The 27,306-nt window shown below is 40.2% G+C and overlaps 1 protein-coding gene and 1 pseudogene across 2 annotated transcripts in view; one reads left to right on the top strand and one right to left on the bottom strand.

Moving 5' to 3' along the window:
• Positions 1 to 207: 207 nt before the first annotated feature.
• Positions 208 to 27,306, top strand: part of ELOVL3 (ELOVL fatty acid elongase 3) — a 31,608-nt gene continuing 4,509 nt past the window's right edge. Inside the window, 1 exon segment of the mRNA XM_082425424.1 lies at positions 208 to 2,373. The gene's annotated coding sequence lies outside the window, so the exon portion shown is untranslated.
• On the bottom strand, positions 23,119 to 24,819 carry LOC309642264 (formylglycine-generating enzyme pseudogene; annotated as a pseudogene). Its single transcript has 2 exons — positions 24,810 to 24,819; positions 23,119 to 24,675 (listed from the first exon to the last, which is right to left on the bottom strand). The product of its transcript is annotated as a formylglycine-generating enzyme pseudogene (transcript).

Here is a 27,306-nt window from a genome sequence, read left to right as displayed (position 1 = left end):
GGGGAACTAAGATCCCACATGCCGTGTGCATGTGGCAAAAAAAAAAAAAAAGATACAATGTACCCCAATGTTCATAGCACTATTTACAATAGCCAAGACATGGAAGCAACCTAAGTGTCCATCAATAGCTGAATGGATAAAGAAGATGTGGTGTATATATACAGTGGAATACTACTCAGCCATAAAAAAGAATGAAATAATGCTATTTTCAGCAACATGGGTGGACCTAGAGATGATCATACTAAACGAAATAAGTCAGAAAGAGAAAGACAAATACCATATGATATCACTTATATGTGGAATCTAAAACACAACACGAACATATCTATGAAACAGAAACAGACTCACAGACATAGAGAACAGACTTGTGGTTGCCAAGGGGGAGAGGGGGTAGGGGAGGAAAGGATTGGGAGCTTGGGATTAGCAGATGCAAACTAGTATATTACAGGATGGATAAACAACAAGTTTGTACTGTATAGCACAGGGAACTATATTCAATAGCCTGTGATAAACCAGAATGAAAATATATATATGTATAACTGAGTCACTTTGCTGTACAGCATAAATTAAACACAGCATTGTAAATCACCTATTCTTCAATTTTAAAAAATGTTGAAACTATAAAAGTACTGGCTAAGATGTCAAGGTGCTTAAGAAGATCAAATTGGTGATTAGGTCTCTATTGCCAAGAGATTGACACTTTCCTAGCACTTGATGATTTGCTTCACTCAAGGATAAGAAATTGATGACCTTTTTTTTTTTGTATTTAAAAACTATAGTCAAATGCTGTACCAGAACATAAAAAAACACTCTTCCAATTATTCATTTCTCATCTCCCAAACTGAAATATTCAACCTTAGAATTTAGGATATGCTCATCAACATACTAAGGAACTCAAAGTAGTCTCTCCTTTTTTTTTTTTTAAATAAATTTATGTATTTATTTATTTATTTATCTATCTTTGGCTGTGTTGGGTCTTCGTTGCTGTGTGCTGGCTTTCTCTAGTTGCGGCGAGCGGAGGCTACTCTTCATTGCAGTGCGCGGACTTCTCACAGTGGCTTCTCGTTGCGGAGCCCAGGCTGTAGGCGCGCAGGCTTCAGTAGTTGTGGCACATGGGCTCAGTAGTTGTGGCTCGCGGGCTCTAGAGCATAGGCTCAGTAGTTGTGGCGCATGGGCTTAGTTGCTCCATAGCATGTGGTATCTTCCCGGACCAGGGCTCGAACCCGTGTCTCCGGCATTGGCAGGCGGATTCTTAACCACTGAGCCACCAGGGAAGTCCCAAAGTAGTCTTTCATCATTGATAAATTAGTCTATAATTTCTGAGTCTAATTTAACCAGAGAATCATCTGACAGCCACTCAACACTTGCTGTCTTTCCAGATGCCTTATTCTTGTGAGTTAGAATTTTTGTGATTAGGAAGAAATAAAGTGTTTAAAAAAAAACCTAACTTAAACTGGAGCTCAAATTCTGTTTTCAAGCTAGATTTCAACTTGACGAACGAGTACAAAGCACATAACTCCTCACTAACATGATGCAATTAATAATATTCTTAAATTTTAAACTGTCTTGGGAGTTCTCTGGTGGCCTATTGGTTAGAATTCTGGGTTTTCACTGCCATGGCCCAGGTTCAATCCCTGGTCCGGGAAATGAGATCCTGCAAGCCGTGCAAAGCATCTTATTTTTACTACTATAAACTGTGACATATATTTTAAGTGAAATTAAAATGTATTAGTTAATATTTAAGAAATGCAAAAAGGTATAAAGAATAATTTATTGAAAAATTGCATACCCATCTCTCAGCCTAATAAGCAGAATGTTGCCAGCACAGTTAAATTCCCTTTCTGTATGTATGTTAAGGCTGAATGTTAAGCCAGTATTAACAGTAATAAGTACCGATTGTTAAAATATTGAAATATCTTAATACTGGTTGGGAAATAGTTGCTGGCCTGTACCCTCTGAATATCTCCTCTCATTTCCAAATCCTTGACCTCTTCCTAAGACACACGCACCACCTCCCTTGAACTGTTCCATAATCCTACAAATAAAGGGTTAATGCCTGGCACAGAGGGGCCCTTAAAATATATATATATATATATATATATATATATATATATATATATATATATATCCCTAAGGAATATATAGTCTTGTTTTTAAACTTTATGTAAATTGTACCACACTGTATCGGTTCTCCTGTGACTTGCTTATTTCTCTGATATGTTGTAGTCCACTGTATACTTCCATTTCTTTACTAATTCACTTATTAACAGGCATTCAAGTTGTGATGCTGCTGTGAACACTCTTGTATCTATTGGTGTACCTGTGCAAGAGTTCCCTGAATTTAAACCTAGAAGGGAAAGTGCTGGTCATAGGGTAAGTGCATCTTCAATCTTCCATATAATGCCAATTTTCCAAAGGTATTTACTAATTTACCACCAGCAGCTCAAGAGAGTTCCCTTTGTTCCATAGTCTCCCCAACACTAGGTAAGTCACGTCAAATCAAAATTTTCTCCAGTCTTCTGGGTGTGGAATGAATGATATCTTATTGTGGTTTTAATTTGAATTTCCCTGACTACTAATGAGGTTGAACACCTTTTCATATATTTAGTGACTGTTTGGAGTTCCTTTCCTGAAGGTGTCTACTTAAGCCTTTCAACCATTTTTCTACTGGGTTTTCTGTTTTTCTCTTATTGATTTGTGGGAATTTTTTATATATTTTGGATACAGTTCCTTTGTTGGTTTTATGCTGTATAGATATTTTCTCCAGTTCTGTGTCTTGCCTTACTTTCTTTATAGTATCTTTTTTTTTTTTTTTTTGATGAAAGAGAGCTTACTTTTTATTTAGTCAGATATGCCAGATATCTTGCATTTGTCTCTCCATATACACTATCCACCTTTCTCCACTGGCTCTTTGCCTAGGGAGGTTGACCTCTAGGAATTGCATCATTGGACTCTCTGCTCTTTGGCTCCTGATTGGGTTTTGGCCAATGGAGTGCCCCTGCAGGAAATCATAAGAAGGTGGAGAATTAGAGTAGGTATTTATTTTTCCCAGCCCCAAACTGCCGTGTTCTCAAATCAAAAGTCACTGCTCCCCTCAAGACAGTCTCCTCGGGACTTCCCTGGCAATCCAGTGGTTAAGACTCCATGCTCCCACTGCAGGGGGCACGGGTTCAATCCCTGGTTGGGGTAAGTTCCCACATGCCACGCAGCATGGCCAAAAAAAAAAAAAAGACACAGTCTCCTCTATAAACTTTCCCTTGGGGATTCTGAACCTGCTTCTTACTCTCATTGCTTTTGTCCAAGTGATGGTAACATCCTTATAGATTGTTTCAGACCATTTTATTTTATTTTATTTTTAATTTTATTTTTTAATAAATTTATTTATTTATTTATTTATTTATTTATTTTTGGCTGTGTTGGGTCTTCGTTGCTGTGCGCGGGCCCCCTCAAGTTGCAGGGAGCGGCGGCCACTATTCGTTGTGGTACGCAGGCCTCTCATTGCGGTGGCTTCTCCCGTTGCGGAGCACCGGCTCCAGGCGCACGGGCCTCAGCAGCTGTGGTGCACCGGTTTAGTTGCTCCACGGCATGTGGGATCCTCCTGGACCAGGGCTCGAACTCGTGTCCCCTGCACTGGCAGGCAGACTCTCAACCACTGTGCCACCAGGGAAATCCCTCTCAGACCATTTTAGTTTGAGTGTGTCACCTGTTTCCTATTGGATTTCTGACTCATATAACATATTTATTAATATTTCCTTTCAAAATTAGTACTTTTGTGTGTTAAGAAAATTTTCCTTATCCTGAGATAATAAAGATATTCTATATTATATTCCAAAGGCTTTATTATTTGTTTTCCTTGTTTAGGTCTATAGTTGACCTGATATTGATTTTTCAATCCTTCTTTATTTATAGAGATTGTTTCATGGCCCAGCAAATGGTCTCTCTTGGTGACTCTTCCACATGCTTTTGAAAAGAATATGTATTTTGCTGTTGCTGGTGGAATGTTCTATAAATGTCAGCTAGGGCAAATTGATTGATAGTGTTGTTCAGATCTTCTACATCTTTGTTGATTTTTCTATTTGTTCAATTACTGAGAGAGGAAAATGGAAACAACGATGATGGTGGACTTGTCTATTTTTCCTTTATGTTCTGTTAGCTTTTTCTTCATGTATTTTGAAGCTATGTTATTGGGTACCTACACATTTAAGATGGTTATTTCTTTTTTTTACTTTCACATCTTTATTGGAGTGTAATTGCTTTACAATGTTGTGTTAGTTTCTGCTGTACACAAAGTGAATCAGCTATATGTGTACATATATCTCCATATTCCCTCCCTCTTGCATCTCCCTCCCACCCTCCCTATCCCACCCCTCTAGGTCATAACAAAGCATCGAGTTGATCTCACTCTGTATTACAGACTCTAGGTCCGTCCACCTCACTACAAATAACTCAGTGTACTATAGAGCTTTTTAAAGGGTCCTGTGATGTTGGTAGGCACTGAAACATGAGATATGCAGAGGCCTAGGAATCATGTAAGGCGAGAACTGGAACCTGGCCCATATTTAGAATTCAAATGTGAGCTGCCAGATAGCCTGAGGGTTTCTGAAAAAGTCAGAATCACTGGAAACCTTGAAAGATACATTGTCTGCTGGAATCTGCTGGAGTGGGCTGGACAGTAGAGCAGAACTGGATTTCGTTCAGGATAGTGGTCCTAGTCTGTATACAGGATGTCCACAAAGTCTGGAAACATAGATGATAGTATTTATTATTTTCCAGTGGAAGAATTCCTGATGGTATAATGTCTCTTTGCTGGTGTTTCTAGACTTCATGGACTTGTGGTGGTCAGGAAACCTGACCACTTTCTGACAGCCTCTCAGAGAGCCTGTGTGTTCTGGTGAAGGGGGGATCTGTAGTGTCAAGGAACATCCTGAGTCTTTTTTTTTTTTTTAATAAATTTATTTATTTATGTACTTTTGGCCGCGTTGGGTCTTCGTTGCTGCGCACGGGCTTTCCCTAGTTGCGGTGAGCGGGGGCTACTCTTTGTTGCAGCGTGCGGGCTTCTCATTGCGGTGGCTTCTCTTGTTGCAGAGCACGGGCTTTAGGCCCACGGGCTTCAGTAGTTGTGGCACGTGGACTCTAGAGCGCAGGCTCAGTAGTTGGGGCGCATGCGCTTCGTTGTTCCACGGCATGTGGGATCTTGCCGGACAAGGGCTCGAACCCGTGTCCCCTGCATTGGCAGGCAGATTCTCAACCACTGTGCCACCAGGGAAGTCCCTGAGTCTTTTTTTTTAATTTATTTTTTTATTGAAGTGTAGTTGACATCCTGAGTCTTTAGGATCTCAAATCTTTGCTTTGGGAATCCCCTCTGGTTGTAATAGAGAAATTATGCCTTTGTCCAGAGGGTTTTGAGAATTAAAGATTGGCAGTTCAGAGGCAGCCATGACACTGAAGAAAAGAAGAGGTGGACACCAAGGAGGGAAAGTGGCGGGGGGCGGGGTGGTGGTGGTGTGATGAATTGGGAGATTGGGATTGACATGTATACACTGATGTGTATGAAATAGATAACTAATAAGAACCTGCTGTATAAAAAATAAATAAAATTCAAAAAAAAAAAAAAGAAGAGGTCAGCAGCAGCCTGAGCCCCACTAAGATTAATTGGCAGTGATGTGGGCATTGGCCTGTGGGCAGCAGGGTGACAGCAGCCAGCAGAGCAATAGCCAGCAGACCAGCAACACCAGTTGAAACAAAAGCTGATGGCTTGCAGAGCTGTGGCAGCTGTTCTGAGTCTATGAATAATAAATATCTCCACTACCATCTCAGAGCTTAGAAATTTGGGTGTGACTATAAATGTGACCCATTACAGGATGATGGGTGAAGCCTATGAATATATCAGTCTCTGATGAGGGAAATCTGCCAGTCCCCTAATCAAAAGAACTCTAAGTCACATATTCAACATGTTAAACATTCAGAATGTAACACTAGGACTCCCTTTCTTTTCAAATAAATATTCAATTAAAAAACTCCTTTCAGATGCATACTTTACCTCATTTACTGTGACTCCACTTTGTTTTCAAAATGTATATTTAGAGCATTTTTCAAATGTAAGGCGAGAACTGGAACCTGGCTTATATTTAGAGCATTTTATTTTAATTACTCTTAATATCCCTTGCCACTTTCAAAAAATATACCTCTATTTCTTTTCTTCTTTTCAATACTTTTTTTTTTTTTTTTTTGCTTTACCACACAGCTTGCGGGCCACAGCAACTATACTCCAATAAAAATTAAAAAAAAAAAAATTAGAATCTAAGCACTCCAATAAAAAACAATGTCAGTCTGTATATAAAAAACAAAAAACAGGGACTTCCCTGGCAATCCAGTGGTTTGGACTCAGAGCTTCCACTGCAGGGGGTGTGGGTTCAATCCCTAGTTGGGGAACTAAGATCCCACATGCTGAGTGGTGTGGCCAAAAAAAAAAAAAACAATGAAACACTTACATGCTGCTTATAAGGGACACAAGTTGGTTTAACATTCAAAATCCATTTGATACAATCACCAATTAACAAAATAAAGGAGAAAACCATGATTTAGACCTTTGTTTTTTTAATCAATAGACTTTAGGGAAATTTTAGGTTCACAGTAAAACTGAGCAGAAAGTACAGAGAGTACCCATACACCCCCTGATCCCACGTACACACAGCCTCCCCAACTCTTTGCTCACATCAGAGTGGTACATGTGTTACAATCAATGGATCTACATTAACACATGATTATCACTCAGAGTCCATAGTTTACATTAGGGTTCATGCTTGATGTATATTCTGTGGGTTTTGACCATTGTATAATGACATATATCCACTGTTGTTGTATCATACAGTAGTTTAACTGCCCTAAAAATCCCCTGTGCTCTGTCTGTTCTTCCCTCTTTCCTACCAACCCCTGGCAACACTGATCTTTGTACTGTCTCTGTAGTCTTACCTTTTCCAGAATGTCAAATAGTTTGAATCATACAGTATGTAGCCTTTTGAGTAGGCTTCTTTCACTTAGTAAAATACATTCAAGTTTCTTCCATGTCTTGTCATGGCTTGATAGCCCATTTCTTTTATTGCTGAATGATATGCCATTGTATGGATGTACCACTGTTTATTTATCTATTCACTTATTGAAGGACATCTTGGTTGTTTCCAAGTTTTGGTAATTATGACTACAGCTCTATAAACATTTATGTGCAGTCACTTCTTGGCCTTTTGGCTAAGTTCAAGTGTGTAAACATTTGTGTGCAGGTTTTTGTGTGGACATAAACTATCAACTCATTTGGGTAAATACCAAGGAGCATGAGTGCTGAATTGTATGGTTAAGAGGTTTAGTTTTGTAATAAACTGCCAAACTGTCTTCCAAAGTGGCTGTACACTTTGCATTCCTGCTGGCTGTGAATGAGAGTTCCTGTTGCTTCACATTCTTGTCAACATTTGGTGTTGTCAGTATTTTGGATTTTAGCCATTCTAATAGGTGCCTTTCTTTTTCTTTTTTAAAAAATTTATATATTTTATTTATTTATTTTTGGCTGCACTGGGTCTTAGTTGCTGTGTGTGGGCTTTCTCTAGTTGCGGCGAGCAGGGGCAACTGTTAATTGTGGTATGTGGGCTTCTCATTGCGGTGGCTTCTCTTGTTGCACAGCACTGGCTCTAGGTGTGCGGGCTTCAGTAGTTGTGGCACGCAGGCTCAGTAGTTGTGGCTCACGGGGTCTAGAGTACAGGCACAGGGGCTTAGTTGCTCTGTGGCATGTGGATCTTCCCAGACAAGGGCTGGAACCTGTGTCCCCTGCATTGGAAGGTGGATTCTTAACCACTGTGCCACCAGGGAAGCCCCCTCTTCTTTTTTTAATGTAAACATTGAATACTATAAATTTCCCTCTAGGAATACTTTAGCTGCATCCCACATATTTTAATATGTTATATTATCATTGTCACTTGGGTGCAAAATGTTTTTTTTTTTTTAGAACATCAAAAGACGAGAGGTCTTTTTTCTTATTTATTTTTTTTAATCAATCATCAATTTTATACACATCACTGTATACATGTCAATCCCAATCGCCCAATTCAGCACACCCCATCCACACCCCACCACAGTTTTCCCCCCTTGGTGTCCATACATTTCTTCTCTACATCTGTGTCTCAACTTCTGCCCTGCAACCCGGTTCATCTGTACCATTTTTCTAGGTTCCACATACATGTGTTAATATACGATATTTGTTTTTCTCTTTCTGACTTACTTCACTCTGTATGACAGTCTTTAGATCCATCCATGTCTCAACAAATGACTCAATTTCGTTCCTTCTTATGGCTGAGTAATATTCCATTGTATATATGTACCACAACTTTTTTATCCATTCATCTGTCGATGGGCATTTAGGTTGCTTCCATGACCTGGCTATTGTAAATAGTGCTACAATGAACATTGGGGTGCATGTGTCTTTTTGAATTACGGTTTTCTCTGGGTATATGCCCAGTAGTGGGATTGCTGGGTCATATGGTAATTCTATTTTTAGTTATTTAAGGAACCTCCATATTGTTCTCCATAGTGGCTGTATCAATTTACATTCCCACCAACAGTGCAAGAGGGTTCCCTTTTCTCCACACCCTCTCCAGCATTTGTTGTTTGTAGATTTTCTGATGATGCCCATTCTAACTGGTGTGAGGTGATACCTCATCGCAGTTTTGATTTGCATTTCTCTAATAATTAGTGATGTTGAGCAGCTTTTCATGTGCTTCGTGGCCGTCTGTATGTCTTCTTTGGAGAAATGTCTATTTAGGTCTTCTGCCCATTTTTGCATTGGGTTGTTTGTTTCTTTAATATTGAGCTGAATGAGCTGTTTATATATTTTGGAGATTAATCCTTTGTTCATTGATTCGTTTGCAAATATTTTCTCCCATTCTGAGGGTTGTCTTTTCGTCTTGTTTATGGTTTCCTTTGCTGTGCAAAAGCTTTGAAGTTTCATTAGGTCCCATTTGTTTATTTTTGTTTTTATTTCCATTACTCTAGGAGGTGGATCAAAAAAGATCTTGCTGTGATTTATGTCAAAGAGTGTTCTTCCTATGTTTTCCTCTAAGAGTTTTATAGTGTCCAGTCTTACATTTAGGTTTCTAATCCATTTTGAGTTTACTTTTGTGTATGGTGTTAGGGAGTATTCTAATTTCATTCTTTTACATGTAGCTGTCCAGTTTTCCCAGCACCACTTATTGAAGAGACTGTCTTTTCTCCATTGTATATCTTTGCCTCCTTTGTCATAGATTAGTTGACCATAGGTGCGTGGGTTTATCTCTGGGCTTTCTATCCTGTTCCATTGATCTGTATTTCTGTTTTTGTGCCAGTACCATATTGTCTTGATTACTGTAGCTTTGTAGTATAGTCTGAAGTCAGGGAGTCTGATTCCTCCAGCTCCGTTTTTTCCCTCAAGACTGCTTTGGCTATTCGGGGTCTTTTGTGTCTCCATACAAATTTTAAGATTTTTTGTTCTAGTTCCATAAAAAATATCATTGGTAATTTGATAGGGATTGCATTGAATCTGTCGATTGCTTTGGGTAGTATAGTCATTTTCACAATATTGATTCTTCCAATCCAAGAACATGGTCTATCTCTCCATCTGTTTGTATCGTCTTTAATTTCTTTCATCAGTGTCTTATAGTTTTCTGCACACAGGTCTTTTGTCTCCCAAGGTAGGTTTATTCCTAGGTATTTTATTCTTTTTGTTGCAGTGGTAAATGGGAATGTTTCCATAATTTTTCTTTCAAATCTTTCATCATTAGTGTATAGGAATGCAAGAGATTTCTTTGCATTAATTTTGTATCCTGCAACTTTACCAAATTCATTAATTAGCTCTAGTAGTTTTCGGGTGGTAGTTTTAGGTTTCTCTATGTATAGTATCATGATATCTGCAAAAAGTGACGGTTTTACTTCTTCTTTTCCAATTTGTATTCCTTTTATTTCTCTTTCTTCTCTGATTGCCGTGGCTAGGACTTCCAAAACTATGTTGAATAATAGTGGTGAGAGTGGACATCGTTGTCTCGTTCCTGATCTTAGAGGAAATGCTTTCAGTTTTTCACCGTTGAGGATGTTGTTTGCTGTGGGTTTGTCGTATATGGCCTTTATTATGTTGAGGTAGGTTCCCTCTATGCCCACTTTCTGGAGAGTTTTTATCATAAGTGGGTGTTGAATTTTGTCAAAAGCTTTTTCTGCATCTATTGAGATGATCATATGGTTTTTATTCTTCAGTTTGTTAATATGGTGTATCACATTGATTGATTTGCGTATATTGAAGAATCCTTGCATCCCTGGGATAAGTCCCACTTGATTGTGGTGTATGATCCTTTTAATGTGTTGTTGGATTCTGTTTGCTAGTATTTTGTTGAGGATTTTTGCATCTATATTCATCAGTGATATTGGTCTGTAATTTTCTTTTTTTGTAGTATCTTTGTCTGGTTTTGGTATCAGGGTGATGGTGGCCTCATAGAATGAGTTCGGGCGCGTTCCTTCCTCCGCAATTTGTTGGAACAGTTTGAGAAGGATGGGTGTTAGCTCTTCTCTAAATGTTTGATAGAATTCACCTGTGAAGCCATCTGGTCCTGGACTTCTGTTTGTTGGAAGATTTTTAATCACAGTTTCAATTTCATTACTTGTGATTGGTCTGTTCATATTTTCTGTTTCTCCCTGGTTCAGTCTTGGAAGGTTATACCTTTCTAAGAATTTGTCCATTTCTTCCAAGTTGTCCATTTTATTGGCACAGAGTTGCTTGTAGTAGTCTCTTAGGATGCTTTGTTTTTCTGCGGTGTCTGTTGTAACTTCTCCTTTTTCATTTCTGATTTTATTGATTTGAGTCCTCTCCCTCTTTTTCTTCAAGAGTCTGGCTAATGGTTTATCAATTTTGTTTATCTTCTCAAAGAACCAGCTTTTAGTTTTATTGATCTTTGCTATTGTTTTCTTTGTTTCTATTTCATTTATTTCTGCTCTGATCTTTATGATTTCTTTCCTTCTGCTAACTTTGGGTTTTGTTTGTTCTTCTTTCTCTAGTTTCTTTAGGTGTAAGGTTAGATTGTTTACTTGAGATTTTTCTTGTTTCTTTACGTAGACTTGTATAGCAATAAACTTCCCTCTTAGAACTGCTTTTGCTGCATCCCATAGGTTTTGGGTCGTCGTGTTTTCATTGTCATTTGTCTCTAGGTATTTTTTGATTTCCTCTTTGATTTCTTAAGTGATGTCTTGGTTATTTAGTAATGTATTGTTTAGCCTCCATGTGTTTGTGTTTTTTACGTTTTTTTCACTGTAATTCATTTCTAATCTCATAGCGTTGTGGTCAGAAAAGATGCTTGATATTACTTCAATTTTCTTAAATTTACTGAGGCTTGATTTGTGACCCAAGATGTGATCTATCCTGGAGAATGTTCCGTGCGCACTTGAGAAGAAAGTGTAATCTGCTGTTTTTGGATGGAATGTCCAATAAATATCAATTAAATCTGTCTGGTCTATTGTGTCATTTAAAGCTTCTGTTTCCTTATTTATTTTCATTTTGGATGATCTGTCCATTGGTGTAAGTGAGGTGTTAAAGTCCCCCACTATTATTGTGTTACTTTCGATTTTCTCTTTTAGAGCTGTTAGCAGTTGCCTTATGTATTGAGGTGCTCCTATGTTGGGTGCATATATATTTATAATTGTTATATCTTCTTCTTGGATTGATCCCTTGATCATTATATAGTGTCCTTCCTTGTCTCTTGTAACATTCTTTATTTTAAAGTCTATTTTATCTGATATGAGTATAGCTACTCCAGCTTTCTTTTGATTTCCATTTGCATGGAATATCTTTTTCCATCCCCTCACTTTCAGTCTGTATGTGTCTGTAGGTCTAACGTGGGTCTCTTGTAGATAGCATATATATGGGTCTTGTTTTTGTATCCATTCAGCGAGCCTGTGTCTTTTGGTTGGAGCAGTTAATCCATTCATGTTTAAGGTAATTATCGATAGGTATGTTCCTATGACCATTTTCTTAATTGTTTTGGGTTTGTTTTTGTAGGTCCTTTTCTTCTCTTGTATCTCCCACTTAGAGAAGTTCCTTTAGCATTTGTTGTAGAGCTGGTTTGGTGGTGCTGAATTCTCTTAGCTTTTGCTTGTCTGTAAAGCTTTTGATTTCTCCATCAAATCTGAATGAGATCCTTGCTGAGTAGAGTAATCTTCGTTGTAGGTTCTTACCTTTCATTGCTTTAAATATATCCTGCCACTCCCTTCTGGCTTGTAGAGTTTCTGCTGACAAATCAGCTGTTAACTTTATGTGAGTTCCCTTGTATGTTATTGGTCGTTTTTCCCTTCTTGCTTTCATAATTTTTCCTTGTCTTTAATTTTTGTCAGTTTGTTTACTATGTGTCTCGGAGTGTTTCTCCTTGGGTTTATCCTGTATGGGACTCTCTGCGCTTCCTGGACTTGGGTGGCTATTTCCTTTCCCATGTTAGGGACATTTTCGACTGTAATCTCTTCAAATATTTTCTCGGGTCCTTTCTCTCTCTCTTCTCCTTCTGGGACCTCTATAATGCACATGTTGTTGTGTTTAATGTTGTCCCAAAGGTCTGTTAGGCTGTCTTCATTTCTTTTCATTCTTTTTTCTTTATTCTCTTCCACAGCAGTGAATTCCACCATTCTGTCTTCCAGGTCACTTATCCGTTCTTCTGCCTCAGTTATTCTGCTATTGATTCCTTCTAGTGTAGTTTTCATTTCAGTTATTGTATTGGTCATCTATGTTTGTTTGTTCTTTAATTCTTCTAGGTCTTTGTTAATCATTTCTTGCATCTTCTCGATTTTTGCCTCCATTCTTATTACGAGGTCCTGGATCATCTTCACTCTCATTATTCTGAATTCTTTTTCTGGAAGGTTGCCTATGTCCACTTCATTTAGTTGTTTTTCTTGGGTTTTTTCTTGTTCCTTCATCTGGTATATAGCCCTCTGCCTTTTCATCTTGTCTATCTTTCTGTGAATGTGGTTTTTGTTCCACAGGTTTTTGTTCCACAGGCTTTGTTTGTAGTTTTTCTTGCTTCTGCTGTCTGCCCTCTGGTGGTTGAGGCTATCTAAGAGGCTTGATGAGAGGCTCTGGTTGTGGGTAGAGCTGACTGTTGCTGTGGCGGTCAGAGCTCAGTAAAACTTTAATCCAGGGCTTCCCTGGTGGCGCAGTGGTTGAGAATCTGCCTGCCAATGCAGGGGACACCGGTTCGAGTCCTGGTCTGGGAAGATCCCACATGCCACGGAGCAAGTGGGCCCGTGAGCCACAATTACTGAGCCTGCACGTCTGGAGCCTGTGCTCCGCAACAAGAGCGGCCGCGATAGTGAGAGGCCCGCGCACCGCGATGAAGAGTGGCCCCCACTTGCCACAACTAGAGAAAGCCCTCGCACAGAAACGAAGACCCAACACAGCCATAAATAAAATAAATAAATAAAATTTGAAAAAAGAAAATGCTCCCTATTTAAAAAAAAAAAAAAAAAACTTTAATCCACTTGACTGTTGATGGGTGGGGCTTGGTTCCCTCCCTGTTGGTTGTTTTGCCTGAGGCAACCCAATACTGGAGCCTACCTGGCCTCTTTGGTGGGGCTAATGACAGACTCTGGGAGGGCTCACGCCAAGGAGTACTTCCCAGAACTTCTGCTGCCAGTGTCCTTGTCCCCAAGGTGAAACAGAGCCACCCCCTGCCTCTGCAGCAGACCTTCCAACACTAGCAGGTACGTCTGGTTCAGTCTCCCCCAGGGTCACTGCTCCTTCCCCTGGGTCCCGATGCGCACACTATTTTGTGTGCGCCCTCCAAGAGTGGAGTCTCTGTTTCCCCCAGTCCTGTCGAAGTCCTGCAGTCAGTTCCCACTAGGCTTCAAAGTCTGATTCTGTATGAATTCCTCCTCCCGTTGCCGGACCCCCAGGTTGGGAAGCCTGACGTGGGGCTCAGAACCTTCACTCCAGTGTGTGGACTTCTGTGGTATAAGTGTTCGCCAGTCTGTGAGTCACCCACCCACCAGTTATGGGATTTGATTATACTCTGATTGCGCCCCTTCTGCCGTCTCATTGTGGCTTCTCCTTTGTCTTTGGATGTGGGGTATCTTTTTTGGTGAGTTCCAGTGTCTTCCTGTCGATGCTTGTCCAGCAGCTAGTTGTGATTCTGGTGTTCTCACAAGAGGGCGTGAGAGCACATCCTTCTACTCCGCCATCTTGGTTCCTCTCTCCTGCTTCTCCTTCATTTTGATTAATCACTCGAGACTTCATTTTTAACAAGCTGGAGATACAGTATAAATGATCCATGGACCCCACTTTGAAAAGCCCTGCTTCGCCTTCACTCCATGGCCAGTTTCATTCAAAACCAGGAGTTCAGTGATACCCTCTACCTTGAACCTCTACTGACAGCCTGATTTCTGGACAACTGGTTATTGGATCCTCTGACCTGGAAGTTCCACTGGCACCTTGCATTCATAGGACCCAAAATGAACTCATCTCCCTTCTCCCCTCACTATTCAAATGTATTCGTCTCCCATTATTTCCCATCTTTGTGAGTGAATGCATTATCTACCCTTCCCTCGTGGTCCAGGACTCTGTGCTTCCACTGCAGGGGCCACAGGTTTGATCCCTGGTCAGGGAATTAAGATCTTGGAAGCTGTGCGGCATGGCCAAAAAAAGCAAAAACAAAAACCAAAAAAAAACTTCATTAAAAAAAATAAAGGAGATTGGTTGAAGATGGCAGAGTAGAAGGACATGCGCTCACTCCCTCTTGCGAGAGCACCGGAATCACAACTAACTGTTGAATAATCATCAACAGGAAGACACTGGAACTCACCAAAAAAGATACCCCACATCCAAAGACAAAGGAGAAGCTGCAATGAGACGGTAGGAGGGGCGCAATCACAATAAAATCAAATCCCATAACTGCTGGGTGGGTGACTCACAAACTGGAGAACAATTATACCACAGAAGTCCGCCCACTGGAGTGAAGGTTCTGAGCCCCATGTCAGGCTTCCCAACCTGGGAGTCCAGCAATGGGAGGAGGAATTTCTAGAGAATCCAACTTTGAAGGCTAGTGGGATTTGATTGCACGACTTTGACAGGACTGGGGGAAACAGAGACTCCACTCTTGGAGGGCACACACAAAGTCGTGTGCGCATCAGGACTCAGGAAGGAGCAGTGACCCCATAGGAGACTGAACTAGACCTACCTGCTAATGTTGGAGGGTCTCCTGCAGAGGCAGCGGATGACTGTGGCTCACCGTGGGGACAAGGACACTGGCAGCAGAAGTTCTGGGAAGTACTCCTTGGTGTGAGCTCTCCCAGAGTCTGCCATTAGCCCAACCAAAGAGCCTGGGTAGGCTCCAGTGCTGGGTCGCCTCAGGCCAAACAACCAACAAGGAGGGAACCCAGCCCCACCCATCAGCAGACGAGTGGATTAAAGTTTTACTGAGCTCTGCCCACCAGAGCAACACCCAGCTCTACCCACCACCAGTCCCTCTCATCAGGAAGCTTGCACAAGCCTCTTAGATAGCCTCATCCACCAGAGGGCAGACAGCAGAAGCAAGAAGAACAATGCTGCAGCCTGTGGAATGAAAACCACATTCACAGAAAGACAGACAAAATGAAAAGGCAGAGGACTATGTACCAGATGAAGGAACAAGAAAAAAACCCAGAAAAACAACTAAATGAAGTGGCGATAGGCAACCTTCCAGAAAAAGAATTCAGAATAATGATAGTGAAGATGATCCAGGACCTCAGAAAAAGAATGGAGGCAAAGATTGAGAAGATGCAAGAAATGTTTAACAAAGACCTAGAAGAATTAAAGAACAAGCACCTAGAAGAATTAAAAAACAAACAGGGATGAACAATACGATAACTGAAATGAAAACTACACTAGAAGGAATCAATAGCAGAATAACCGAGGCAGAAGAACGGATAAGTGACCTGGAAGACAGAATGGTGGAATTCACTGCTGTGGAAGAGAATAAAGAAAAAAGAATGAAAAGAAATGAAGACAGCCTAACAGACCTTTGGGACAACATTACACAACAACATTTGCATTATAGAGATTCCAGAAGGAGAAGAGAGAGAGAAAGGACCCGAGAAAATATTTGAAGAGATTATAGTCGAAAATGTCCCTAACATGGGAAAGGAAATAGCCACCCAAGTCCAGGAAGCGCAGAGAGTCCCATACAGGATAAACCCAAGGAGAAACACGCCGAGACACATAGTAATCAAACTGACAGAAATTAAAGACAAGGAAAAATTATGAAAGCAAGAAGGGAAAAATGACCAATAACATACAAGGGAACTCACATAAAGTTAAAGCTGATTTGTCAGCAGAAACTCTACAAGCCAGAAGGGAGTGGCACGATATATTTAAAGCAATGAAAGGTAAGAACCTACAACCAAGATTACTCTAGTCGGCAAGGATCTCATTCAGATTCAGCGGAGAAATCAAAAGCTTTACAGACAAGCAAAAGCTAAGAGAATTCAGCACCACCAAACCAGCTCTACAACAAATGCTAAAGGAACTTCTCTAAGTGGGAGATACAAGAGAAGAAAAAGACCTACAAAAACAAACCCAAAACAATTAAGAAAATGGTCATAGGAACATACATATCGATAATTACCTTAAACATGAATGGATTAACTGCTCCAACCAAAAGACACAGGCTCGCTGAATGGATACAAAAACAAGACCCATATATATGCTGTCTACAAGAGACCCACTTTAGACCTACGGACACATACAGACTGAAAGTGAGGGGATGGAAAAAGATATTCCATGCAAATGAAAATCAAAAGAAAGCTGGAGTAGCTATACTCATATCAGATAAAATAGACTTTAAAATAAAGAATGTTACAAGAGACAAGGAAGGACACTACATAATGATCAAGGGATCAATCCAAGAAGAAGATATAACAATTATAAATATATATGCACCCAACATAGGAGCACCTCAATACATAAGGTAACTGCTAACAGCTATAAAAGAGGAAATCGACAGTAACACAATAATAGTGGGGAACTTTAACACCTCACTTACACCAATGGACAGATCATCCAAACAGAAAATTAATAAGGAAACACAAGCTTTAAATCACACAATAGTCCAGATAGATTTAATAGATACTTATAGGACATTCCATCCAAAAACTGCAGATTACACTTCCTTCTCAAGTGCACACAGAACATTCTCCAGGATAGATCACATCTTGGGTCACAAATCAAGCCTCAGTAAATTTAAGAAAATTGAAATCATATCAAGCATCTTTTCCGACCACAACGCTATGAGATTAGAAATCAATTACAGGGAAAAAACGTAAAAAACACAAACACATGGAGGCTAAACAATACGTTACTAAATAACCAAGACATCACTTAAGAAATCAAAGAGGAAATCAAAAAATACCTAGAGACAAATTACAATGAAAACACGAAGGTCCAAAACCTATGGGATGCATCAAAAGCAGTTCTAAGAGGGAAGTTTATAGCTATACAAGCCTACCTCAAGAAACAAGAAAAACCTCAAATAAACAATCTAACCTTACATCTAAGGGAACTAGAGAAAGAAGAACAAAAAAACCCAAAGTTAGCAGAAAGAAAGAAATCATAAAGATCAGAGCAGAAGTAAATGAAATAGAAACAATAGCAAAGATCAATAAAACTAAAAGCTGGTTCTTTGAGAAGTTAAACAAAATTGATAAACCATTAGCCAGACTCATCAAGAAAAAGAGGGAGAGGACTCAAATCAATAAAATTAGAAATGAAAAAGTTGAAGTTACAACAGACACCGAAGAAATACAAAGCATCCTAAGCGACTACAACAAGCAACACTGTGCCAATAAAATGGACAACCTGGAAGAAATTGACAAATTTTTAGAAGGTATAACCTTCCAAGACTGAACAAGGAAGAAATAGAAAATATGAACAGACTAATCACAAGTAATGAAATTGAAACTGTGATTAAAAATCTTCCAACAAACAGAAGTCCAGGACCAGATGGCTTCACAGGTGAATTCTATCAAATATTTAGAGAAGAGCTAACACCCATCCTTCTCAAACTGTTCCAACAAATTGCGGAGGAAGGAACGCGCCCGAACTCATTCTATGAGGCCACCACCATCACTCTGATACCAAAACCAGACAAAAAAAGAAAATTACAGACCAATATCACTGATGAATATAGATGCAAAAATCCTCAACAAAATACTAGCAAATAGAATCCAACAACACATTAAAAGGATCATACACCATGATCAAGAGGGACTTATCCCAGGGATGCAAGGATTCTTCAATATACGCAAATCAATGTGATACACCATATTAACAAATAGAAGAATAAAAAACATATGATCATCTCAATAGATGCAGAAAAAGCTTTTGACAAAATTCAACACCCACTTATGATAAAAACTCTCCAGAAAGTGGGCATAGAGGGAACCTACCTCAACATAATAAAGGCCATATACGACAAACCCACAGCAAACATCATTCTCAATGGTGAAAAACTGAAAGCATTTCCTCTAAGATCAGGAACGAGACAAGGATGTCCACTCTCACCGCTGTAATTCAACATAGTTTTGGAAGTCCTAGCCACGGCAATCAGAGAAGAAACAGAAATAAAAAGAATACAAATTGGAAAAGAAGAAGTAAAACTGTCACTGTTTGCAGATGACATGATACTATGCAAAGAGAATCCTAAAGATGCCACCAGAAAACTACTAGAGCTAATCAATGAATTTGGTAAAGTTGCAGGATACAAAATTAATGCACAGAAATCTCTTGCATTCCTGTACACTAATGATGAAAAATCTGAAAGAGAAATTAAGGAAACACTCTCATTTACCATTGCAACAAAAAGAATAAAATACCTAGGAATAAACCCACCTAGGGAGACAAAAGACCTGTGTGCAGAAAACTATAAGACACTGATGAAAGAAATTAAAGATGATACAAACAGATGGAGAGATATACCATGTTCTTGGATTGGAAGAATCAATATTGTGAAAATGACTATACTACACAAAGCAATCTACAGATTCAATGCATTCCCTATCAAATTACCAATGACATTTTTGACGGAACTAGAACAAAAAATCTTAAAATTTATATGGAGATACAAAAGACCCCGAATAGCCAAAGCAGTCTTGAGGGAAAAAATGGAGCTGGAGGAATCAGACTCCCTGACTTCAGACTATACTACAAAGCTACAGTAATCAAGACAATATGGTACTGGCACAAAAACAGAAACATAGATCAATGGAACAGGATAGAAAGCCCAGAGGTAAACCCACGCACCTATGGTCAACTAATCTATAAGAAAGGAGTCAAGGATATACAATGGAGAAAAGACAGTCTCTTCAATAAGTGGTGCTGGGAAAACTGGACAGCTACATGTAAAAGAATGAAATTAGAATACTCCCTAACACCATACACAAAAATAAACTTAAAATGGATTACAGACCTAAATGTAAGACTGGACACTATAAAACTCTTAGAGGAAAACATAGGAAGAACACTCTATGACATAAATCACAGCAAGATCTTTTTTGATCCACCTCCTAGAGTAATGGAAATAAAAACAAAAATAAACAAATGGTACTTAATGAAACTTCAAAGCTTTTGCATAGCAAAGGAAACCATAAACAAGACGAAAAGACAACCCTCAGAATGGGAGAAAATATTTGCAAACAAATCAATGGACAAAGGATTAATCTCCAAAATACATAAACAGCTCATGCAGCTCAATAGTAAAAAAACAAACAACCCAATCCAAAAATGGGCAGAAGACCTAAATAGACATTTCTCCAAAGAAGACATACAGACGGCCACGAAGCACATGAAAAGCTGCTCAACATCACTAATTATTAGAGAAATGCAAATCAAAACTGCGATGAGGTATCACCTCACACCAGTTAGAATGGGCATCATCAGAAAATCTACAAACAACAAATGCTGGAGAGGGTGTGGAGAAAAGGGAACCCTCTTGCACTGTTGGTGGGAATGTAAATTGATACAGCCACTATGGAGAACAATATGGAGGTTCCTTAAATAACTAAAAATAGAATTACCATATGACCCAGCAATCCCACTGCTGGGCATATACCCTGAGAAAACCATAATTCAAAAAGAGTCATGTACCCCAATGTTCATTGCAGCTCTATTTACAATAGCCAGGACATGGAAGCAACCTAAGTGTCCATTGACAGATGAATGGATAAAGATGTGGCACATATATACAATGGAATATTACTCAACCATAAAAAGAAATGAAATTGAGCTATTTGTAGTGAGGTGGATGGACCTAGAGTCTGTCATACAGAGTGAAGTAAGAAAAAGAAAAGCCAATACCGTATGCTAACACATATATATGGCATCTAAAAAAAAAAAAAAAAAGGTTCTGAAGAACCTAGGGGCAGGACAGGAATAAAGACGCAGATGTAGAGAATGGACTTGAGCACACGGGGAGGGAGAAGGGTAAGCTGGGACAAAGTGAGAGAGTGGCATGGACTTATATATACTACCAAATGTAAAATAGATAGCTAGTGGGAAGCAGCCACATAGCACAGGGAGATCAGCTCAGTGCTTTGTGACCACCTAGAGGGGTGGGATAGAGAGGGAGGGAGGGAGTTGCAAGAGGGAGGAGATATGGGGATATATGTATATGTATAGCTGATTCACTTTGTTATAAAGCAGAACCTAACACACCATTGTAAAGCAATTATACTCCAATAAAGATGTTAAAAAAAAAAAGACACATGCATCCCAAAGTTCATTGCAGCACTATTTACAATATCCAGGTCACAGAAGCAACCTAAATGCCCATTGACAGATGAATGGATAAGGAAGATGTGATACATATAAACAATGCAATGTTACTCAGCCATAAAAAGGAATGAAATCGGGTCATTCGTAGAGACGTGGATGGGTCTAGAGACTGTCATACAGAGTGAAGTAAGTCAGAAAGAGAAAAACGAATATCATATATTAATGCATATATGTGGAACCTAGAAAAATGGTACAGATGAACCGGTTTGCAGGGCAGAAATAGAGACACAGATGTAGAGAACAAACGTATGGACACCAAGGGGGGAAAGTGGTTGGGGGTGGGGGTGGGGGGGTGGTGAGATGAATTGGGAGATTGGGATTGACATATATATGCTAGTATGTATAAAATAGATAAGTAATAACCTGCTCTATTAAAAAAATAAATAAATTTTAAATGATAAAAAAATTAAAAATAAAGGAGAGAGAAGAGTCTAAGATGACCCCTAGATTTAAGCCTAGGTGTGCAACCTGTGCAGCCACACCGGGCCCCGCACTTAGAAGCGCCCTGCATTTGGTTGAGGTTCTGCTGCCGCCATCTTGACATTCTTAATAATTTTTGAACAAGGGGCTTGACATTTTTATTTTGCACCGAGCCCTGCAAATTATGTAGCCAATCCTGCCTAGGAACCTAGAGCCCGGTGGTGATTTTAATGGAAATAAGTCAGCAAAATGAACAGGCAGGTCTGGGAAAAAGATGAGCTGGGTTTCTACACCTGAGTGTGAGCTGTCTGTAACTCAAGTCACCAAGTGGAGAAGTCCAATGGGCAGCTGCAAATGTGAGCAAGAATAGAGAAGACAGGTCAATATAGAAGGTAAGTAATGTGGGGTCATCCAAATAGAAGTAACAGGTAAAGCCCTACGAGGGAATTAAATAGCCAGGAAGGAGAGTATAGAGTGAGAAAGAGATGGGACAGGACTTTAAGAAACAACAGCATTGGGACTTCCCTGGTGGTCTAGTGGTTAAGACTCCGTGCTCCCAATGCAGGGGGCATGGGTTTGATCCCTGGTCAGGGACCTAGATCTTGCATACCGCCACTAAAAGATTCCGCATGCCACAACTAAAAGATCCCGCATACCGCAACGAAGAACCTGCATGCTGCAACTAAGACCCAGCACAGCCAAATAAATAAATAAATATTTTTTAAAAAAGAAAGAAAGAAACAACATCATTAAAGAGGTGGGAAGTATGAGAAGAAGCAGCAGTAAAGGCACAGCAGAAATCTAGAAGCCAAACCAAGTCAGTAAAACTACTGGGGAAAGGAGACGAATTTGATAGGGACATGCAGGACCTTAGGGTAGGGAAGGTAGAAGCAGAGAAGCCAATTAGTGACAGAACACATGGCAAAGACTGAAATCCAAGGAATTTCAATACATTCATTTTAGTTTTGAACATTTACTGATTATAAAAATAATATAAAAATCACCCATTATTTCACTATTCAGACAAACTCTATTAGCATTTTGGTGTGTTTCCTTCCAATACTGGTTCTCAACATAGTTTTCTTCCATATTTTTTCTCTACAAAAAGTTTGCAAATATTCTTTCCATCTACATTTCTTCTACAAATTTGAGACCATATTACACATACATTCTATATCCTACATTTTTTTTACTTAACATTATATCTGATCATTTCCTATATTAAAAGCATAATTCCCTGGGTGCATAGCATTAAAAAATGTTATGAGATCAATTTTAAAGTATCATGAAAAAAAACCTTAAATGCTTCTAATTCTTTCCTATAATCTCACCCATCCCATCAAATGATTTCATATTTTAGTGTTTCTTTTTGACTTCAATCTTTAAGGACATCATCATTTTTAGATAACTGAAGTAATAGGATAGATAGTTCTTTTTTTAAATTTTTTTTTCTTATTTAGCAGATACCAGTTTGACATAGTGCATGATCCAAAGCATCTGATACTCCACAGCCAATAAGATTTCCTGCTTCCCTATTACAAAACATTGGGTACCTTGAAAACAGTTAATTCAAGGTTCTTGTTACTTTTCTCCTACATCTGGAATTAAACAGGTTTCTCCGTGTAGCACACGTTTCACATTCACCAAAGGCTTTGGGGACGGGGGAAATGGGGCTTGTAACTGCCCCCCTGAACCACAGGCATTTAATGTTAAAGGATAAAGCACAGTAGAGTCACCCCGCAGACATTCCTGTGTGTGCAGATTGCTGAACTTGAGCATACCATAACTGACCCAAGTGGGAATCATCATAACAATGTAAAAGACACTGATTTCAAAAAAAAAAAAAAAAAAGACACTGATTTCCTTGACAAAAAGAAATGCAGTATGAATATAAAGACTCATCACCACCACCACCCCCATCCTTTTCTGAAAATAATACATAAGAGAACAGTTATTGTACATGGTTAGTATCACCCAAGGTTCACACATGGAAAAAAATAGGTAAAAAATAATCAGTCATAAATTCTCACTATGAAATCACAACAGAATCTGATATATTCAGAGAATCTGTGAGTGGGAGAGAGCCTCAGAAATCATGTTGTGTATCCCCTCACTGGACAGATGAGGTCACTGAGGCCCAGGAAGGTCAAGTGTGGGACTCTGGGGTCTAACCGCAGGGGAAGAAGGCAGGCCTCCTGAAGCCTAGCTCAGGGTGCCCTCCACTTCCTTCCTCTTTTAAAGCCTCTCAAAGGTAAAACATGAAATACACCACACGATAAATCACACATGCTGATGCAAGTCAGCGATTTGGTCTGGCAATGGCGTTCCTTTGGCCATCGGGCAGGCATGTAACCCACCTCGGGGCGGGAATTCTTCACACGAGATTGTTCAGCCTTCTGATGGCATCCGTGTGCAGGTTACACACGACTTCTCGGATTCGGGAAGGCTCTTCTTGGCTCTTAGCCGGTGGTGGGCAGGCGGTCGGCTGCACAGCGGAATCTCGGATTCCGAGCGGAGCTGTTGGGTGTGTTCTGGCTTCGAGCAGCACAGCGACACCTATAGGCAGTAGGATTTATGGCGCACGTAGGATCCACCTTTCTTCAACCGGTCTTTCCCAGAAGGGGAAAAAGCCTTTTGGGTTAATCGTTTCTTCAACAGAATGGTGAACGGTCCACCAGTCTGAAGTCCACTCTCAGGCGTTCCTACTATATTGCATAAGCCATAACCATTGGGAGGAAAGGCGTCAACAGGCGCGGTTCCTCGGAAAGCCGTCCGCTCCGGTGTTGGTCACAGGAAACTCACCCTGCCAAAAACTGGTATAATGTTGGCTTTTCGGCTGCAGTTTGTTGCCTCAGGGGAAAAGTCTATTTTGCAGGCCTCGTCGACAGCTGTATTCTCACTCAGCTTCCATGGGCAACCGCTTCCCCATCCATGTGCAGTAGGAGACGTGATGATCTGCCCCGTGTAGAGCACTAGAGTTGGGCCCTTCTGGGTGTCTCCAGTTAGTGCCTTTAACAGGTAACCACTAGGGAGCAGCTGCAGCTGCCTGCTGGATATCAGACTTCACTTGCTCACTCGACATTTCTTCAAAGACAAAGGAGTCACCAAACTTCTCAGCCTCTGTCAGATAGCCAGTTGAGTTCACAAATTCTCAAATTCAGCATTACTGACTTCATAGGCATCCATGTAAAAGACATCAATAGCAACTCTCCTAGCAAGTGCTTCCCCATCCTACTTTATCTGAGGATCATTGGTGCCCACTGTAAATACTCCGGCAGGGATGGGGATCACCTTGGTGGGTAGGAACGGCGGCTCTCCGGGGACCGAGCCCCGGGCATTCGCCTCCCGGTGCGCGGCCGCTGAGCTGCCATGGGCCCCGGGCCGCTGGGGAGTGCCAGAACCCCAGGAGCCTGCAGCCTCTCCCAGGCCTCTTCACCCTCCTCCCCCACGCGCCGCCCGGCCCAAGAGCAGCGGCAGGAGGACGAGCTAGATACAGTTTTAAATATTGTTTTTCTTTCACGTTATTTTCCAAACATGGTTTCACGTTTCTCCATGTTCTGGTAGCTGCAAGCTGTTTTGTAATCTTAGTATGTAATGTAGTATTTAATAATTTAAGCATTCATTAGTGGATTGTTTGCAGCTCTTTTAAGTCCCAATGACGTAAGTATTTTAGTACACATAGATATTTTTTTCTTTTGTTCTATTTCACCAGGTTTTAAATTCCTAGGTGAGAGACTGGGTCAAAGCAAACTAGTTGGCTCTTGCTAAGTGTTACCTAAGTGTGCCTCTAGAAGGATTATGGCAGTTTACCTCGCCACTAGCCAGGTGTGAATGTATCTGTTACCCAAAGCTTGGACCAGCGCTGGGTATTTAATTTTTACTCGGTTTAATGGCTGTTAATTGGAACCATACTATGCTTACAGTCTTTAATTTGCATTTCCCTAATTACTAAAGAGGTTGAGTCTTTTTTTAAATACACGTGTTTATTGTTTGTTTTTCCTCTTAGGTGCCTACTCAATTCAAAGCAACAGACATATTTTGAGTTGCCCACTCTGTGCCAAGAGCTGTGTGCATTCCTCAGAGGGGGAGTGACCTAACAAAAACGACCCTTTGAGATAGGGTGTGGGAGCCAGGATAGTATAGGAAATATATGGTTAACTGTACTCCCTCGGTAGAAGCACAATCCTGGCAGGCTGTTTGGGCAAAGTCCTGTGGGTGGAAGACAAAGAAGAGAAGGGTTGACCCTGTCTGAAAAAGATTAGGCTTTTGCAGGGTAAGTGACTTCAGAGCTAGGGTGGAACAATAAGATTTGTCCAGGTGAGAAAATGATGTGTGCGGAGAGGGAACAATATGGAGAGAGGTAAAGGAGCTGAAAAGTCTGAAAATATGGTGCTGTGTTATGGGGTTGCAACTCTTCCATTATAGCTAAAATGTGGAACGCTTGGGCTGAAGGATGGTGGGACATTGGCTAGAAAGGAAGAGTCAGGGCTAACCTCAGGAATCTGACTTTGTCCTGAAGATTTTTTTGTTCTTAAAGAAGAATGACATGATCCAATGTATGTTTTAGAAAGACCTTTCTGGTAGCTAATGAGAGGTAGCCATATTCCTTGCATTTATGGAGCTCAAGGACTAGTAGGGGAAACAAGTATTAATCAAGAAATCATCATTATAAACTCTCATTGAACGAAAGAAATGCCATGCTATGAGAGCAATTTATATATAACAGGGGTAGCAGACCAAGTCCAAATGTCAGGGAAGATTTCCCCTAGGAAATAATTTCTGGAGGTTTTTCTTCTTCTTCCCTTCTTACACACACCCCTCCCTCAAGCCTCACCATTCAACTTCACAGGGAAAAGCAATGTAAAATATCTTTATTTGAGAGAAACCCAGGACTGTGTATACATACTCATGCATTTGTAAACCTCCCCAAATGATTCACCCTGACATTTCCATGTGTCTAGTCCATAATGTCCTTTCATTGATATTATCTGACTTGTATACTGACCCCAACCTTGTGAGGTAGGCAGGCAAGTATGACTGTCTACATTTTATTGAAGAATCTGAGTCTCAGAGAGGTTAGGTAATTTGCCTAAAATCGCATGACTAATGGTAGAGCTGATATTTGAATCCCGGTCTTGTAACACCTAGGTGGAATTATTTTTTTTTAAGCTGTTTTGTTTTGTTTTTCTTTTTTCAATTAGTAAAGATCCCAACAGGTGGCCACACCTATGTTTTTAATTTTTTTAATTTAATTTTTTTGGCTGTACTGTGCAGCATGCAGGATCTTAGTTCCCCAGCCAGGGATCAAACCTGTGCCCCTTGCATTACGAGCATGGAGTCTTAACCACTGGATTGCCAGGGAAGTCCCTAGGTGGTATTATTCTTGCAATGTTCATTCTTTCATTTGTTCATTGATCCATCAAACATGTGCTGATCACCTTCTGAGTGTCAGGCTATGTGTGAAGCAATCGAGAGCCAGTAAGTTTTTAAGCAGGAAAGCAGCTTGATCCAATTTACGTTTGAGAACCCTCTTTTGGCTGAGAGGACAGAAAGTGGTGGTTTTCAAAGTATGGTCCAAGACCACATACTGGGTCAGAGGCTCTGGGGTTGGGGCTCAGGAATGCTATGATCAGCCAGGTTTGGGTATTCTTTTTCGATTCTAATGCAATAGAAAGCGCTATATTAGAGAAGGCGGTGGTGCAACCAGTTATTGTGACTAAGGTAGTGGCTGTAGTAACCAGGTGAGAAATGATGAGGAACAGAGACAAAGGGATGCACTTGAGAGTCATTTGGATAGCATGGGCAGGACTTCTCGCTCCACCCTCAGCTCAGACAGTAGCTGAGAAGTGGAGCTGAAATTCCTACCTGGGTCCTCTGGCTACAGAGCCTGTGGGCTTTACTGCACATAGCCATTTATAGATGCTTCATGGTTTTAAATATTTTATATTTAATTATCTTAGCATTTGTTTTGCAAATCTCCATCTTATCTCAAACTGCCTTCAAGCCTTGTATTTCCCCCTCACTTTCATAAAGACTAGGAG

This window comes from Balaenoptera physalus (genome assembly GCF_965194825.1).
Source record: "Balaenoptera physalus genome assembly, chromosome: 14".
NCBI lineage: Eukaryota > Metazoa > Chordata > Mammalia > Artiodactyla > Balaenopteridae > Balaenoptera > Balaenoptera physalus.
The sequence above is the reverse complement of the archived record's forward strand: the minus strand, read 5'-3'. Positions and strand labels throughout refer to the sequence as shown.